At 43.4% G+C, this 18,367-nt stretch overlaps 1 pseudogene; it reads right to left on the reverse strand.

Moving 5' to 3' along the window:
- Positions 1 to 13,369: 13,369 nt before the first annotated feature.
- On the reverse strand, positions 13,370 to 18,015 carry LOC144165358 (uncharacterized; annotated as a pseudogene).
- Positions 18,016 to 18,367: the final 352 nt, after the last annotated feature.

Here is an 18,367-nt window from a genome sequence, read left to right on the forward strand (position 1 = left end):
GCTTTTTTCTTTCCGTAAGACCGGAAACTTGTCGGTGCCTTGGAACTATCGACCGATTTGCCTCCTTTCGTCCTTCTCAAAAGTATTTGAAAAAGTAGTAAATCATTACCTCTTGACTGAAACCCGCCTGTTGATTTACAGCAATCAGCACGGGTTCATGCCCTCGCGTGATTCCCTTCGTGATTCCCGCCACTTCGCATCTAGTATCCATACTTCATTGTTTGTTTAACCGGTGTGCCACCCTGTACTTCCAGTGCACCAACCGCGAAGGGCTAGTGCTATTGGTGGGCGTTCCCAGATAAACAAAAAATAAACAATAAACAATAAGCCACAAACTAAAAATAGAGCTTGTAGTGCAAATGCTTAAAGAATAGATAACGAGGAAATTTGGACATATGGCAATCACAAAATTTATATTGAGCAGAGATATCTCTTTTTCATATTTTCCGAAACATTCTGACATCATGAGCCTAAAAACAAACATTGATCTTCCTAGTGCCCGTAATTATAGATTAAAAGCTTGGGAATAAAACACGAAGGTCTAGTTTTCTTAACCTCAATATCGTAATTTTGTCATCAGGGAGCTTTTTTGTATCGTGAAGCTCCAGTAAAACGAAGCAACAGTGATATCCATTGCAATAGGCATACCTGAACAGTGATTCCCCTAAAACTAGCAGTTTTGTTTTGTTCAATATGCGCTACAGAAACTTTTACGTGAGGGCGTCATTTCACATCACCAGGTTCGAAAGGGTTATTGGTGGTTTTGATCCGTCGACGATCAGTAGCTTCTTGCGATGTGTACTCATTCTGCTCTTCACGAAGAGCTTGGCTTATATTTCTTAGGTGGAGTTTTCTTGTATGAAGTTGCTATGATGTAGGTGGAGGAATCTTCACAAAGTGAAGAATAATAATTTCCCTCGTATATAGTTGTTTTGGACAGTAATATTACTCTGTTAGAGGTTTTCGAGTTACGTCATTTGCTGTATAATTTCACGCATCTTTAACACTTTTGTTCAAGTAGCGCCCAGGTTTGTCCAGCTTCATGGTTTGATGTTTTCCTTTTTATAGTTGTTCTCGTAGTTTTAGTTCTTACATCAATTACAAATGTACCATGAGTAACGGTAATGGTCAGAGTGAACTTCGCCAGAGTGAACTTGGATTACATGGTCTGAGTGAACTCTTGAAAATAATAATTCTGTGAAAAGATATACAAAATTTTCGTGCCCTGGGATAGCTTGTGATCAGCAAATTTTGCCAGAAATTGTTATGGAATCACATTTAGGTTTTGAATATGTGTATGTATATCTAGTCGTCCATTGTTCATTGCAGAATAATTTCCACACCTCACCTACACTTAAGTTTAGTGCTCTAGGTATAACTGATTTAACAATAGAATGAACATATTTCCTCAGAATCTGAAGCCTGCTTTTCCTTATCATCAGCTTGGTCATTGCCTAGTGTTTAATGAGCTTTTGCAAAAGTCGATTTAACTGACAAGAAAGGGAATTGCATCACTTATGTTTTTAACGCCTACAACGCCGATAAGCTAAATCTATACAAATAACATTTGTTATGTTCCTTATCACACACTGCGGTCTACTGCCTCTTTAATTGACAAAACGTTTGCATAATAATTAAACCTATATTCTGGTCGACTTCTGGCTACACTTCTTTGCTATGGTGTTTATGTCGTTGCTGTGAAGAGCTATGTAGGCTGTACTAACACCTTTCTTATTTGAACTATTTCTGTAATTTTGGTAATTATCTATCATGTTTGTCAGTGGTGAGTATTACTACTTTATTATCGAGGTGGTCTTGCCAGGTGTAGTAAGTTTTTTTCATTATCTCTTGTCTCAAAATTATTTTTAATATTACTTCAAATGCTTTTACCATTTGGTAGTATTGCATAACGCTCGTTTTCTTTCTCCGTTCTCTATAGTAAGCTGTAGAGCTGTTGTCTTTGATACAATATTGAGAGTTACAATGAATGTTGCTTTGAATGATTTTGTTATAATAATTACACGTAAGCACTGTATTGAACTTGACTTCTTTAAAATCTCGTTTTCTTAGTATAGTATACAGGTGAAGAGTAATTTCCTATTCCATCTACGCCTCTGCTACATATTTATAGTAACGTTTTATTAGCCTTTTTGTCGCCTTTTATCCTCCCATGTCGGTTATATAATACTTCGGGTTCTTTTTCTCTTATGTACTTCAAATGTGGTAAACATATCATTATGAAATAAACCACCCTAGAATTCTCAGTGTGATCACTAGAGACCGGATTTTAGGCAAAAGCCAATTTTTTTCCTTGCGTTCCTGTCGCACCATTTCGATATATGAGCACGAATTGGAGGTCAAGGATGGCTTTTATGGTGGTTTTATTGTGCCTATAAATACCTATTTTGGGTGTTGGTGCCTAAACTCCGATAAATGCTTATAAATGCCTTTTTTCTCAAATTGGCGCCTAAATCAGCACTATGTAGCGTCAATTTTCGCATTCGAGTGCAATTTGATACGTTTATTCATTCTACCTGGAAATATTTACTGTTCTGAATTTTATGGGTTTGAACCTGGTCCTTTTTTTAACACTCCCCCCCCTCCCTTAGCGCCGGTGCAACCGGAGCGGCGGCTTCTGCATGCTTTACGGGTGGCTTTCCCGCAGGGCTTGGTGGTGGACGCAGAACTCTACTCCCCAGGGGAACTATGATACCGTCAGGGGCAAAGAAAGTGATGGGGAAAAATTACGCACACCTCCCCTCGCGGGAACCCTGGTGTGATGCAACGCAAATGGGTGGTTCCATTGGTGTTTCCGTTGGGTTGATTCTCTAAAGGAACCGTCGCATCAAGCAATCGGCGAGTACTGCGAGAGAGTGCAAACGGGGCACGGACGACCGTCGACTGAGACCGCGTTCTCTATCGGAGAGAGCAGAGGAGATGAGTGGAGGAGAGACGCACCTGTGCCGCCGCCACCGCCGCCGCCGCCGCCGCCACCACCAGAGGAGAAATTGGCTCTAGGCGATTGGACCCGACCAATAGGAGGCACCCTTCCCTTCTGGTCAGGTCTTTCAACGTGCACGGTCTGGCTTTCTCCGCTGCCCTTTTCAGCCATGCCGAAACGGAAGACGCTCAGAAGTGCGTTGATCCGACAGTGGACACTTAACTCACCATGCTACAGAATAGACGGAGAGACCGTGTTCTGCCAACCGTGCGGAAAAAAGCTGCGCAGACGAGTTTTTACGTGGCATGAGTGTTGCATGTGGTATTCGAAACCACGGCCCCTCGATCAAGTGCGCTTGATCCAAGGGCCGTGGTCGAAATCGAAACTATGCAAAGTGGTCTGTTGCGCCGCTTTGGTTGGCGCCTGGCGTCATGGCCGCGATTCGCTGTTATTGCTTTTTGTTTATACTGCCCCTTCTTCTGAGAAAAGAAAGGAGGCACCTGTGTATTTTGAATACGGCAGACAGCGTTCCTTTCGATGCCTGCATTTTTTCCAACGGTGGTTATTGTGATTGCTAGCGTTATTTATAAGCTCCAAACTTTCAATATCATGGAGAGTATTGAAATGAAATATTTTAGACACCTTGAGAAGGAGATTCACATTTTCACGTACCGTCGCTGTGTGCCGCGTTAAGTGAAAATCAGAAATTTCTTAATCAAACGAGCCATTGATCGGTTGGTACTGAAGGATGATGTTTCAAAACGGATTGATTGGTTGATTGATTGATTGTAGGGTTTAACGCGCTGACGCAACGCAGGCGATGAGGCGCGCCGTAGTGGAGGGCTCCGGATTAATTTTGACCACCTGAGGATATTTATCGTCCGCCGAAATCTCGTACACATGGCGTTTTTGCTTTTCGCCTCCATCAAAAAAGCGACCGCCGCGGCTGGGAATCGAACCCGCGACCTCGTGGTCAGCAGCGCAATGCCTTAGCCAATGAGCCACCGCGGCGGGTGATGTTTCAAAACTAGCGCTGATGAACGGAGCGTGTTTTTACGATATGGACTTGACATCCGTTGAATCGAAGTCCACCTTGTAGCTACTCGGTTAATTACATGCAGACGCTAGCTAGAATTACCGAAGTACGCCACGCTAAATTGACACGCAATTGAATCTGGTATCTTACTCCCCCGCCGTGCCACCGTGAAATTTAGGGTATTGATGGCACGCGCCGAATCAGTTGAACAGAACGTCAATGAAATCTCACCTTCTTGTTTTTCAAGTAAGTTTTGGTGGTATGACACGCGTAGCAGCCCGGCGCTCAAGTACAGTTATACCTTTAAATAGGACGCAGCAGCGGTGTTCGAGCACTTCTCTGCGGAAGTTAGAATGTTTATTGATGCTTATCGCATTTATTTGTCTTCTGTTAGCATGTCCAGACGCTTAGCTTGCTAGCATGTTTATCTGCGCTGTGATGTTGAATATACGCTTCGTATTTAAGTAATCCTAACGCATTTGCGCAGATTCCTTGCGAGAAGAAGTACCACCTGGCTCAGCATGAGGAGACGGCAGGTCACCTGGCAAACCTTAAGCGGGACAAGCCCTCAACATCCAAACAGTCGTTTTTGACAACAGCCTGCAAGGACGACAGGACGAACGCTTTAAACGTTGATTTGTGCGAGGCCCTGGTGGCCGCAAACATCCCTTGGACCAAAATTGAAAATCCCGTGCTGAAACAATTTCTACAGAAATACTGCAATCAGAACGTGCCATCTAAGTCTACTTTGAGGAAGAACTACCGCCGGCCTTTGTATAAACATACATTAGCAAGAATGAGAGAAGAGCTTGGCGACTGCTGCATTTGGATTTTCGTAGACGAAACAACAGACGTCAAAGGGCACTTTGTCGCTCACTTTCTTGCTGGGTATCTTGCGGCGCAAGAGAAGACAAGGGCTTTCCTCGTGTGTTCAAAACCTTTGGAGAGAACAAATGGGGAGTCCGTAGCATTCTTTGTAAACAAATCCCTAAAGGTTCGTTACCCTACAAAAGTCGAGGCCACGAAGGTTCTCTTGCTCTACACAGACGCTGCAGCCTACATGCCCAAGGCCGCTCATCCCCTGAAGGCTTTCTACCCGAACATGCTCCATGTCACCTGCCTAGCGCATGCGCTTCATCGTGTTTGCGAGGAACTGAGGAAGCACTTCACTGACGTCAACGAGCTTATTGGTTCAGCCAAGGCCGTGTTCCTGAAGGCACCCTCTCGTTCGCGCGTCTTCAAGGAGATGCTGCCTCATGTGCCACTTCCGCCAGAACCCGTCGTCACACGATGGGGAACGTGGCTAGAAGCTGTTGAGTACTACTGCTACTTTTCGGACATCAAGACCGTGATCAACGGTCTTCCAATTGACGAGAGTGTTAAAGTCACAAAGGCTCAAGCTCTCCTCTCCGTGAATAGCCTTCCAGGAGACATGGCGTACCTTTGCGCTAACTTCACGTTCTTAGCGGATTCTATCAAAAAACTTGAAAGTGCGGGAGAAACTCTTGTTACGAACGTTGCGCTAATTCTCCACGCACAGGAAACAATCGCCACCGTTCCCCAAGGAACCGTCGCCGAAAAGGCACGTGCGAAGCTGCAATCGGTCTTGGACAAAAACAAGGGGTTTTCTGTCCTTAAAGAAGCTTCAGAAGTCCTTGCTGGTGAGCACTGTAATCCCAGTGTCAATTAACCCATCGAATCTTCCCAAGTATAAGTACGCCCCAATCACATCTGTCGACGTCGAGCATTCGTTCTCCGCGCACAAACTCATTCTCGGCGACAAGAGGCACAATTTTGAACCCGGAAATCTGGAGATGCTTGTAGTTACCTATTTTTCCTATAGTTTTCATAGTGATTCTTAAACTTGGTTCCGCGTTCTGTCCAAACACAATTCCTAATATTTATTTTTCGAATGAGCGTATGTGTATTTGGCAGTGTTGAAAGGTCTTCTTTGTATAAAAAGGTACCTGTACAAATAGGCTAAAGTTTGTACGCAAGTTCTCACGTAACAACATGTTAATTTCATAACAAACCTTGTCTATCTTGCATTTATTATTTCCTTGCTTTATTGTAATTTAATTTCGTCAGGCAGACATAACTTTGCGCTTTTATAAATCAGTATTACCATATTTCAAGTACTGTTTCTCCTGCCTGTTTCACAATATGCGATGCTTGAGTGACTTTCGCCTCTGAACATGCATGTAAGCAATGCGCCTGCGAAATTAAGCCAATTGATCGCCATTAACCCAGAGGTATTACGGGGAAATTCCACGTCTAAGGTCAATGTATAGAACTTGTTATGAGAGAAAAATAAAGAATTGAATTGAATTGGATTGAACTGTTACTGCCATTGTGGCCTCATAGCAATGACATTTTTGGATTTCCTGTCGTGCTTACAGTTCGCTAACGTCTTCACTTGAAATTATTAGCATTTATCTAAAAATTTATTGCGCCTATTTTATTCTTTTAGTGCCTAAAACGTTGTTTTTGCCGCCCAAATTCGGCGCCTAAAACGTGCTTTTTAGTGCCTAAAAATCCGGCCTCTAGTGATCACAATAATTATTTTATCATATTCCAATTTAATTAGCGGTAAATGGATTCCATACTGTTTCCCAAGTGTCATAAATTGTGGTTTGTCATTAGGTAAACTTGTGCTACTGCTTGTTGCCCACTAGTTTGTTATATTTCATACCTCACTAGCATTTTGTTCAGCGTCATTTGAAACATATCAACTCAACCACAACCTCGACGTTGTCAGCAAGAGGCTGTAGGTCCGCTGCCTCCAGAAACCTAATTTCTACTAGTAATCCCGCCACTATTAGGTTGATTAGAAGGGGCTCAATGGGGATCTGTGATGCGATTATACCGCTAATTGGTTTACTACATTGATGTTTTGACCTTAATTAATATTTGTCGTCTTATGAGTAAGGTAGCCGTTTTTTAATAAGATCAGTATGACATTTGTTTTCCTTAAGTCGCAGTTTCTTTGCTCGTAGTCGTGATTTGTTTGCTCGATACGAATTGAAGGATTTTTAATGTCGGGGAACTATTATTGTGTTCATCTTATCCATTTTAGCTCGCGTTATTATTTTCTTTATCACCTGTTATTTCTGTGTTCTCAAGGTACAATGCATAAAACTGAATTTGTATTGTATTTATTTATAGTTTTTTTGCAGAGAAAATTGCATATTCAGTCTGCAATTAAACGTTCTAAAACTTGTCCTAAACTGACCTAATTGACCTTTCGAATACTTTTATGCGTGTTTTGTTTCTTATGTTGCCTTGGGGACAAGAAATATGTTAGCCTGTTTAAATTATCGGAGAAATTATTATTCACCAAGCGTGCGTAAAGAGATTCAGAAATTATGTTGTGTGTTGTTTTTAAATGCCCTCTACTAGTATCGTTTTTAAAGTTGGGCCCCTGAAGCGATATATTTCTTTAACATCTTTGCCACTATGGTTACCTTGATATATGTTAAAGAAATATCGTCCTCGAAGGCTGTTCTTTCCCGCAGTATTTCTACTACTGTTGACGTTTCCATACTTTCATTTTGTATTTGCGGCGAAGTTGTCGCGTATGTTAGGGAGTTCAAACCAAAGTTGGGTAAAGCCTGTTTGACAAATAATCAATTGTTTCTGTAGGTTATGCTGGAACTTTTCGTCCTCATCCTCTTTATAATACTGTTTAGGGTTACTTTACTTTTTATTGTGCATTCCAGCTGTTTCTTAAGCCAAGTCAGGAGAACTTTTTCTGAGTTTATTTCCCAGAACTTTCCTTCTATTGTTCTTTTCTTCTGGAATCATATTGTTATATATGCCATGTTAACTGCACCAGTCTTCTTCATATTTTTATTCTTATTTGAATTTTTGCTTTTTGGCATCTGCTTGTCTATGCAAACTTTTGGAAACATTGGAGGTCCCCTTCCTGAGCAAAGTCTTACTTGTCCATTGCTTTTCTTGTTTCATCCTTGCGCAACTTTTGGCGGTCGCCCTTTGTTTTCACTTTTTTGTGTGGTCTCGCTCACGTCCGAGGAACCGAGCGGCTGGGTCCGTGAAGTGCCTTTCGCTCCCAAAATTTTCTCATACAGAACGATTCCAGTAATTGCTTTGTTATGCGCTCTTTGCGTCTGAACAGGCTTTTTGCTTCGAGAAAAAGCCAATAACAATTGTAGTCACACGTGCCACGATGCTCGGCCGTCATTGCGTATGTTTGTTATTTTACTGTGCTGCCGTGCTCCATCATTCGAATATTTACACTCCGACGCGTACGGCCAGTATAAAATTTTCCGCCAGGAAGACGGATCTTGCACGCAACGGCCACGATGCGCTGTACAAAGGGTGTAACTTGCTTTTCTTTGCATTATCCTCCTCTCTGCACTGCCCTACGTAAATTGTATGACACATGGGCTAAAATATTGTGGCTGCAGGTAACGGTGTAGATGTGGTATTGTCTGCCACCGTTAAATTAGGCAGCGTCTCCGGGGAGTTTATCGATGCTCGGAAAAGAATTCGGAAAAAAAAGTGAGGGTAAAAAGCAAAACACATGCCACCCTTTGTATCGCGCTGCTTGGCTCTTTTGAACAAGATTGTTTTATCTTCTTGGAAAATGGGTATTGGTCAAAACGGACGCGGTGTAATTATTTGCCTAATGGAGCGTGGTAACACGCTGAAGAAATAACCATACGCATGTGTGCTAGAGCATTGTTGCAGGTGTGAGTACTATAGCTATTCGTTATTTTGCGTCGTCAAATTCAGTAGCTGTGGTGGCGCTGCGCTTACCACACTAAGGGTCGCTTGTGCAAGTTGCAGTATCACGCTCAAAGAATAAACACATGCGGGCCGGCAGGCGCATTTCCGCAAATGGCGCACCACCCAATACGGTCCACATGGCTTCAGTCCCCGTTATCCAGCACCAGCGAAAAATTTTGTGACCATTCAGTCACGTGGCCAGTTTTGACGCCCTAAAAAGCCTCCAAGCTGCCGACCCCCCCCCCCCCCCTACCCTTCGGTATCAATTAACGGCGGTGCACGCACCACTCTAAGCGTCCCCAATATAGCTCGCCAGTTGGTTTCCTCACGTATAAACGTTTGTTTAAATTCGCCTTTTTGCAACTGTTGCTGTTCCTCAGTGTTTATATTTTGCTATTCTTCAATACGGTTCATAGAATAAAAAAGTGAATAAGCAAGTGGTAAAGGGGGTTCGAGAATATAATGAAGAGACGAGGAATTATTCGAGACATTTCAAACACATGTTTGAACGCAATATTCAATCTGACGAGCGAAACGTCCGCGTAGAGATAGAAGAAGTTTAGAAACGCCTTCATTTTATTAGCAAATGTTAAGATGAGCAAACATGTTTGTCGGCGATGCAAAAGGAAACCGGTGTTGTAAAAAGAGAATGAAGCACTGCAACAAAGTTTTTACGTTCGAGAAGAGGCTGAACAGAAGTCAACACAATGTTTTGAAAAATGAACAATGTTACGTACTAGGAATATCAAAACAAATGTTTAAATGGCACTAATGTTCAAAAGATTGTTGTCAGTTAAACCATGTACCCACAATTCCAACAAAGAACCTCGGCTATGCAAACAATGTAGCTTTATTCCAACGCCATCAAAATCACGAGACGTTTCTCTAAAAGGCGCGTACGAAGCGCTAAACAAATAAAGCCTCGAACTAAGAACGAATTAACCTATGTATATATCATCCTCATTATCAGCCTGTCTACGCCTACTCCAGGGCAAACCTCTCTCATAAATATAAAATTATACTGGTCCTGTTCTAACAGCGACAAATTTATTCCCCCAAACTTCTTGATGCTATGTGCCCATGTCACTTTCTGCCGCCCGCACCCACGCTTACCTTCTTTAGGGATCCACCTTGCTACCCTTGCTAACCAACTGTTATCTTGCCTCTGCATTACATGCCCTGCCCACACCTATTTCTTCTCAATTTCTATTGTTATGTCATTAACACGACTTTTTTCCCTGACCCACTCCACTGTCTTCTTGTCTCTTAAAGTTCCACCTATCATCTCGCGTTCCATTGCTTGTTCAGTCGTCCTCAATTTAAGTTGAACCCTTTTACTGAGCCTCTAAGCTTCTGCCCTGTTGGTAAATACCGGTAAGATGCAGCTGTCATACACTTTTTTTCAGCAACGATGGTACGCGGCAATTCATTTTCTGAGAATATCTGCCGAATGGACTTAACCATAGTCTTCTTCTAATTTTCTCTGCCTTATGGTTGGGATCCGTGGTCAAAATTGTGCTTTAGTAGATATATTCCCTTTCTACTTCCACTGCCTCTTCACCTGTGTGAAACCGTGGCGCTCTCCCGAGGTTATTAAACGTTATTTTTGTTTTCTGCATAATATTTTCAGGACAACGGTTCTACTGTGCTTGTCCAGTGCGGTAAGCATGCTTTGCAATTCGTCCCCTTCCTCACTTAGCAAGTCAACGTCATCAGAAAATCTGAGGCTACTTACGTATTCTGCATTAACCCTTACGTCCACGTGTTCCCAACCATATGTTCTGAATACCGTTTGAAAACATGCTGCGTGTAACATCGGAGAGACTCCGTCTCCTTGTTTGACGCCCTCCCTTATAGGCATTTTACTGATCTCCTTATTGAGGACTATGGTAGCTGTCGACCCACTGTAGGTATCCCCTCGTATTCTAACGTATTGCTAATCTACACCCTGATTCCCCAATGCCTGAATGACTGCCGAGGATTAGACCCAATCAAAAGCTTTCTCACCATATATGAAGGCTATATATAGAGCTTTAGTATATTACTGCGCACTCCTCTATGAGCTGACTGATCTTGTGATGATGGTCCATTGTTGAACAGCCTTTAGGAAACGCTGCTTGTTCATTACGTTGAGTGAAACCTGAGGTGGTAGACATTTTGTTAGCGACTACCTTGGTAAGTACACTGTAGACGACTGACAGTAAGCTGACGGACTATACTTTTTCTAGCTCCTAATGTCACCTTTGTAGTGGATTAGGTAGAGGTTCGCGTTCTTCAAAGATTGTGGTACACTCGCGGTCATTATTCATTGCGGATACGGGTTTGCAAGTTTTTCTGGTACAATTTTCCCGCCATCCTTCAGTAGGTCTGCTCTTATCTGATCCTCACCAGACGCATTGCCTCCTTGCAGTTCTTTGAAAGCTCTCTTACTTGTTCGGTCGTTACTGGTGGGATGCCTATCTCCAATGAACTACTTCATCGTAAGGTAGTATCCGGGATGTTGCTGCTGCAACACAGATTTCTATAGAACGCCTCGCACACTATAACTATTTATCACTATTTGTGATGACATTGCCTTGCATGGCTTTAGGTGCACACATAATTTTCCGCATGATTAGACGCCTACGTTCTTCACAGCATGCCTAATCGTTTTCATATTGTACTTGCGTATGTAAGCTTTCTTAAACCGATTGAATACATTCGAAAGCTCCGCTACTTCTGCTCTCCCAGGTTGGTTTGAGATTGTCATGCTTTGCCGTTTCCGAAATAAGTGTTTATTTATTGATTTATTTATTTATTGTAGGGTTTAACGCACCGACGCAAAGCAGGCGATAAGGCGCGCCATAGCGGTGTGCTCCGGATTAATTTTGACCACCTGGGGATCTAAACGTACGTGAGCCAAAATCTCGTACGCACGGGCGTTTCTGCGTTTTGCCTGAATCAGAAATGCGGACGCTGCGGCGGGAATTGAATCCGCGACCTTGTGATGAGCTAATTAAAATTTTCGCCTCCTGGGAAAGTTTACCAGTATCCTGTCCAGTTATCGTACGTCCTACTACTACTGAACCGTCCTTGTTAATGCTGGACCATTGTCGCTGGCTTCCTGTGTCGTAAGCTCTGCTTCCTCGCTTAGAGCTAGATATTGGTTCTTAAAATCTATATACATGAACACCTATACCTTAAAACACAACAGCTTCTGGAAATAGCGAATGAACGCAAAAGCGAAAATGGGGTGAATTTGTGAGGGTAAAAAAAACATAATTTTTGCTCGTGAAGCTGAAAACTCACATAAAGTTGCCATAAACGCTAAAAATGGTATGAAGAAGATCGGCGCGGATGTTGCTGTTCTCATCTTTGTACGCCTAACCTAGAATTCAGGCCTACATTCTAGCAACAGCGAAAGCGATTGCCGAGGTAACGGTGCAGAGAATTACGCGTAGGGATATTTGCTCATAAACTAAAGACTCAGTTGCCTTTTGACGAGCACCGAATATAGTCTCTAAGCAAATATTGTTTCAGGCGCGGGAGACATGAATCTATATCAGTACTCGAATATTTTTTGTTAAATGCCCGATTACCGAAAAGCCAACAGGATGATGTGTCAGCGTTATTTAATGCATGCAACATAGAATTTTTTCATTTATGTTCAATAAGACTCACATCATTACATACGGCGAGGCTTGCAGCCATGTTACTGCGAAGCAGTATATGTCGAACCACCCTAACTTTTTTTCGACTAAGCCGCTTTACTAGGGGCCACTCCGTGGCTGCTATTCCCCACCACCAACAACAGCTAAGGCGCAACTTTTATGCCTCTTGCTACCAACGACGCCTCTTTCACAAGTTATCTCACATCATTGCGGAGAATTTACAGGAACGCCGATTGGCGTAAAAGTGACTGAAAAATACCGCTGCCGGATATGTAGCCACTCCCATTCCGACCTAATATTCCTCCTCACCGAATAGCTGCGAATTCCTCTCGTCTGAAGAACAACGGGGTGAGCTCATAATTCGGCTTCAGCTTGAAAGGATTTCTCAGCGAAATTTCTAGTAATGTTTTCTAGTGTAGTAGTAGTACACTGGTGCGCGGGGGTTGGGGTTTTGAGTAGTAGGGCGTGCACGCGCAGCTTGGCTTCGTAGCGGTAATGATAACATGCCCGTTGTGCTAGTGGGAGATTTCTACTTGGAAGTTTTATGCCTCATGGAACCTTGTCAGCTGTCTTTCGTCTTAGAGCAATGTGGATCTGTCGTTGTGTTGCACAGATAGTGAGTTGCCTACAACGTGGAGATAAACGGCCAGCCACAAACCTGTACGCCTTGAAAAAGCTCTAGGCCTTCCAGGTTAATAATCGCTATGTGACGGATACATGTCGTTCTCATGGAAGAAGAGAAGAAATTGTAGAAGTGTCGGCCGAAACAGAAGCACGAATGAGCACAGAAATAACCGAAGCCAGTTTCCGCCCATAGTGGCCGCCCCCCTCCAGCTTGGGCAGTAGCTGGGAGTGCGTCCCTGATGAACCGCAATCTACCGCCTTGAACGCCGACATGAACCAATATTTCTTCTTCAGCTTAAAGGCATTTTAAGAGCGAAATTTCCGACAATGTCTTGCGTGTGAAAGCCCACGCACATAACCTTTGCCGGCCTATTCCTGCACTGCGTGGACGTGCAGAGAGGGTCGGACGTGCACACGCAGCTATACGTTTCATGCCCTTGCTGATGACATGTCCGTTAGGTCGACGAGCAGTTTAAACGCGGCCGTCACACGGCTTAATGCAACAGCTCCAGTTTAGTCAAAATCCGAGTGGGTTGGGTTGGTGTCTTACACAAGCTGTAACACGCCTGTAATGATTGGCCATGCGAGTGACTGACCGCCCAATTGCAGCGACGACGACAATGAAGATGACCGCGCGCGTGAGTGATCGCAGAAGCGGGAACGACACGGCTAAAAGCCAAGCGGCGGAACAGGGTGCAGGTTTGTGCAAACGATCCCTTTGGACGCCTGGTCCACGGACCACATTAAACAAGACAGTCGCTACGCTTCGCCCAGGCTAGAGCGCGTGTCTGGGTGCCGTCATCGTGGCGCTGGTGCGCCGACTGCTGACGCTCCGGATTGGCAGTTGGGCGCTGCCGTTCCTGCTATTCGATCGCGGCTAAACACGCGAGGCTACTCAACATGAGCTGCCGTGCCTATTGGCCAGGCATCGCTCTCGAACCTTCCGAACTGTGAGACTATTTTGTGTACATTCAAGCTGTTGGCTGTGCACCCGTGTGACCCAAGTCCGTCCGGTCTATAACGCCCCACCATCTACTGCCCTATGCTTCATTTATTTATTGAATACTGTAAGCCTTTGTCAGGCTCATACCGGGTGCTCGTGCCAATATACACACTCGAGTACAAAGCAAGAAATGTCGCACATACCGAAAGGAACAGAATCACAAGATGCTGGTGAAACTAAAACTGAACGATGGAAGCTCTTGCACAAAACCATGGCCAGGTCACAAAACATCATCGTGGCTTCAGCAGGCGTCACAGTGATCAGTGTGTTCGCAAGCGCTCACAAACAAAAAAGAAAAACTTTTACTCTTCATCTAACAATCTTTCTACATTTTGAACAAATGACTCTGCAGAGGAAATGTTAACGCAATCACGTGGCAGTTTGTTTCGCTCTTCCACTGCTGACCTGAACAATGAATATTTAAAAGTGTCACAGCGTGACATGAATGGTCTGATGCACTTATTATGGTTGGTACGAAAAGAGTGATGGTTAGGCGGCTTTAAATAGTTGTCCTTATCTATGTTTAAACCGTTGTGATATAAAAGAAAAAGAAACTTTAAGAAACAGACACGGCGACGGGCTGCAAGGGTCAGTAAGCATGCCCGCCTGCGCAGCTCAGTGACACTGTCACGCCTCGAATACTTTGCATAGATAAAGCGAAGGGCCTTGTGTTGGACGTTTTCTAATTTGTTGGAAAGATATTTTTGATGGGGGTTCCAAACAATGCTGGCGTACTCGAGGATCGGCCCTATTAGAGATTTATATGGTGTCAGGTTTACATTAGAAGACGCCAATGCAAGTTTTCGACGCAGGAACCTTAGCTGGCGATATGCTTTTGTGTGTGTGCTGTTTACATGTGCATCCCACTTCAGTTTACTTGTAAAAGTTACACCCCGGTATTTAACAGTCTCGTTTATTCCAATGTTTGTGCCAACCTAACTGTAATTAAAATGCTGGATTGTTTTTCTGCGAGTTACGCTAACGCAAGCTGTTTCCGACACGTTAATTTACATTCCCCACAGAAGGCACCAACATGGAATATTAGCTAGTGTGGTTTTAAGTCTAAGCTGGTCATAAGTAGTGCGGATAGCGGTGTAGATCACGCAGTCATCAGCGAATAGTCTCATTTTAACATTATACGCAAGGCACATATAGATATCATGATATATATTAGGAACAAGATGGGTCCTAAAACGGAACCTTGCGGTACTCCGGGAAAAAACTTCCAAAGAATCAGAGGCTGTGTTGTTTACGATTACACACTGCCTACGATTTGATAGATACATTTTTATTTATGCTGTTGTGTTACTGTAATACCAATAGATACAAGTTTGTCAATCAATTTACTGTGGGGCACCTTATCAAAAGCTTTGGCAAAGTCTATAAATATGGCGTCGGTTCGCAGTTGTGAGTTAATAGTAGTTACGAAATCATGCGTGATTTCCAAGAGTTGAGTAACAGTAGACAGGTTTTTACGGAATCCATGTTGGTTTGGGTACAATAAGTTATCTTCTAAATATGTCATTATTGCCTTGTTGATTCATGTTCCAATAACTTACAGCAGCAACTAGTTAGTGAGATAGGCCTGAAGGTTTGTATGGACAGCTTTCTCCCTCCTTTATGAATTGGAATTACTTTAGCACACAACCAGTCTGCAGGTAAAGAAGCTGTTAGTAGGGATGCTTTAAAAATTGCTTCAAGAAAGGGACATAGCTGCTCTGCGTAGCGCCGAAGGAAAACATTTAAAATATTATCAGGACCCACTCATTTCTTAACATCAATCTGTAACAGCAGATTAAGAATACCTTCTGTAGTGATAAGGACATCGGTCATTGAAAAAGGATGCACCGGAGCAACAGGGCTGCTTGGTGCGCATGCGCGCGTAAATACCGACTGAAAATATCTATTGAAAGCATTGGAAATAGCCTGCGCGTCATTTACAACAGTACCCTCAATTTCTACTTCGGCTGTTGGGTTTTTAGGCCGTGCCAAGTAACGCCAAAATTTTTGTGGGTGATGCATCATGAAATGAGATAACGTATGTGAAAAAAAGCTTGCCTTGCACTTCTAATTTCCGCCTTAAGCTAAGATGCAAGTTTACTTAAAATGACTGGGTTCCTCTTGTTATTGCGCATTCTCTGTACACTTCTTTTAAGGTGTACGCGGCGATTGATCTATGGTGTTTTTCTTCGTGTGCGTTTTAGTTTCGTTGGGATAAAGTTTTGTTCACATTACGTAATTATTTTTTTCAGTTGAATCCACATACCATTAACACCCTCACATTCCTCTAGCGAAAACGTCTCTAGTGCTGTCTCGAGGTAATCAATAACACAAACATCATTAGCTCTGGTGTAGTCTTTCACGGCTATCCGTGAATTTGTGCCATCGGGTTTGGAATTTAAGCATTCAAGGTTAAAAGTTATGATTAACATTTTGTGGTCAGATATTTCATCTTCCACAGTGGCTTTACCGGATAGGTTATCAGAAAGAAAAGCTAGGTCTAGTATGGAGCAAGTATTTCCTTGAATACGGGTTGGTTCCTGGACCAACTGGGACAATGAAAAATTGAACAAATAATTGTATAATAGCTCGCTGCTGGCGGCATTTGTAGTACTTGTAAAGTTTGTCCAGTGAATAGCGAGATTGAAATCTCCAGTAAGTATTCATTTGGTACGGTAGGTAACCTTATCAACCAGATAGTCATGCACTTGTAAAAGGTAATCATCAGACGCATTTGGCTTTCTGTAAATGCCACCGATCAGTACTGGAGCATCGCGAGCAAATATTGTGCACCAAACGCTTTCATGATTCGCGATACCCTTTTCTCTACGATATTGCAAGCCGCGTTTTATTGCAATGGTGACCCCGCCCCCGCGACCGTCACCATCTGACCGAAGTGGCAATATGACGTCGGAACAATTTCAAAATCAAGTATGTCTTGGTGTAGCCACGTTTCAGTTATCACGACAATATCAGGAGTGTACAAAAATAACAATTTTTCTAGTTTATCAGTTTTGTTAACAATGCTACGGGCATTCAAACATAACAAGGAAAACGGTGTAGTGGCTTTAGCGTGTCGCGCGCTGTTTTTCGCGGGACTATCGTGACGTGCCCTTCTCAGGGAAACTCTTGCATTTTTTTGTTCATCACATACGTACAAGACGTCATCTATCTTCAGTTTATCGAATACAAGAGTAACCTTGCCACCATTGTCTCGATCTTCCTTTGCTGATTGCCATAGTTTTTTGCGCAAGTCCCGAACTTGTGCGGAAAAGTCTTCAGATATCGATATTTTGGTTCTCTTCAGTTTGCCGCAATTGCGAAGGACTAACATTTTTTCAGAAAAATTGTACAGCTGAAGAATTACTGGCTGCTCTCGATTTAGTCTTTTCCTGCCATTTCGGTGCATACCTTCTACAGATGTAACATTGACCTTGAGGATTTCTTTAAAAATGCCCTTAACAACCCGCTGTTGTAAATCTGCATTTTGTTCGTTATCACCCTCTTCCAAGCCATAGATTCATATCTTATTTCGGCGGCTCCTGTTTTCTAAGTCTTCAACCTTATCTGATAACTCTCGCACCAGTTTATTTGTTTCTACGGTCATTACCTCATGCTCGGCGAGTTTATCCTCACATTGTTTTAGGCCAGATAACTCTTTTTCTATGGCGGTTAACTTTTCCTGTACGTTTCCTACCGTTGTGTCTACTTGTTTCATGTTTCCGGAAACAGCAGTGAGCGTTTTATTGGTCTTTGTTTGTTCCTTAAGGATTTTCTGGAGAAGCTGGCTGTTTAAGGCGGTTTCGGAACTAGAATGTGAGTCTGAGCGGGGTCCAGGGTTGAACTTCACGCCACCTGATTTCAAAAGCAGTAGCCTAATGACAAGCAAACAATCACACAACGAAGAAAGCAGGCTCTGTGGGCTTGGCAGCACTACTAAAGTGAGCCAGTCGTCTCTAATGGAGCAGACAGAATGTTTGTCACCCACCTGGACGGAAAAGAAGAAATGCATGAGCAACCGGCCGAACACGGTGCTGCCAAGCCCACTGAAAGGTTGCTGAAGATGGCTCCGGGTTTTATGCTGAAGCTCAGATAGTGTCCACTGACGTCACACTATTGACAACATGGTAGGGGAGCAGCACTTGAGGCGCTGCTTTCCATGACGGTGCTCCGTTGTCGGGGCTGTCCGGCGCAGGCGTGACGATGCTTCCTTGTGGTGGAAAAGGTTCCGCCGGGCCGACGACGGAATCCACTCGCAGCAGGGTGATCTGGACGAAAAAACAGAAATGCATGAGCAACCGGCCGAACACGTTGCTCGCAAGCCCACTTGTCCTTCATCTTGTTGAATATAGGTATCGACGAGT

The sequence above is a fragment of the Haemaphysalis longicornis genome, unplaced genomic scaffold, assembly GCF_048455015.1.
Source record: "Haemaphysalis longicornis isolate Haplotype H1 unplaced genomic scaffold, Haemaphysalis longicornis Haplotype H1 scaffold_14, whole genome shotgun sequence".
Taxonomy (NCBI): Eukaryota; Metazoa; Arthropoda; class Arachnida; order Ixodida; family Ixodidae; genus Haemaphysalis; species Haemaphysalis longicornis.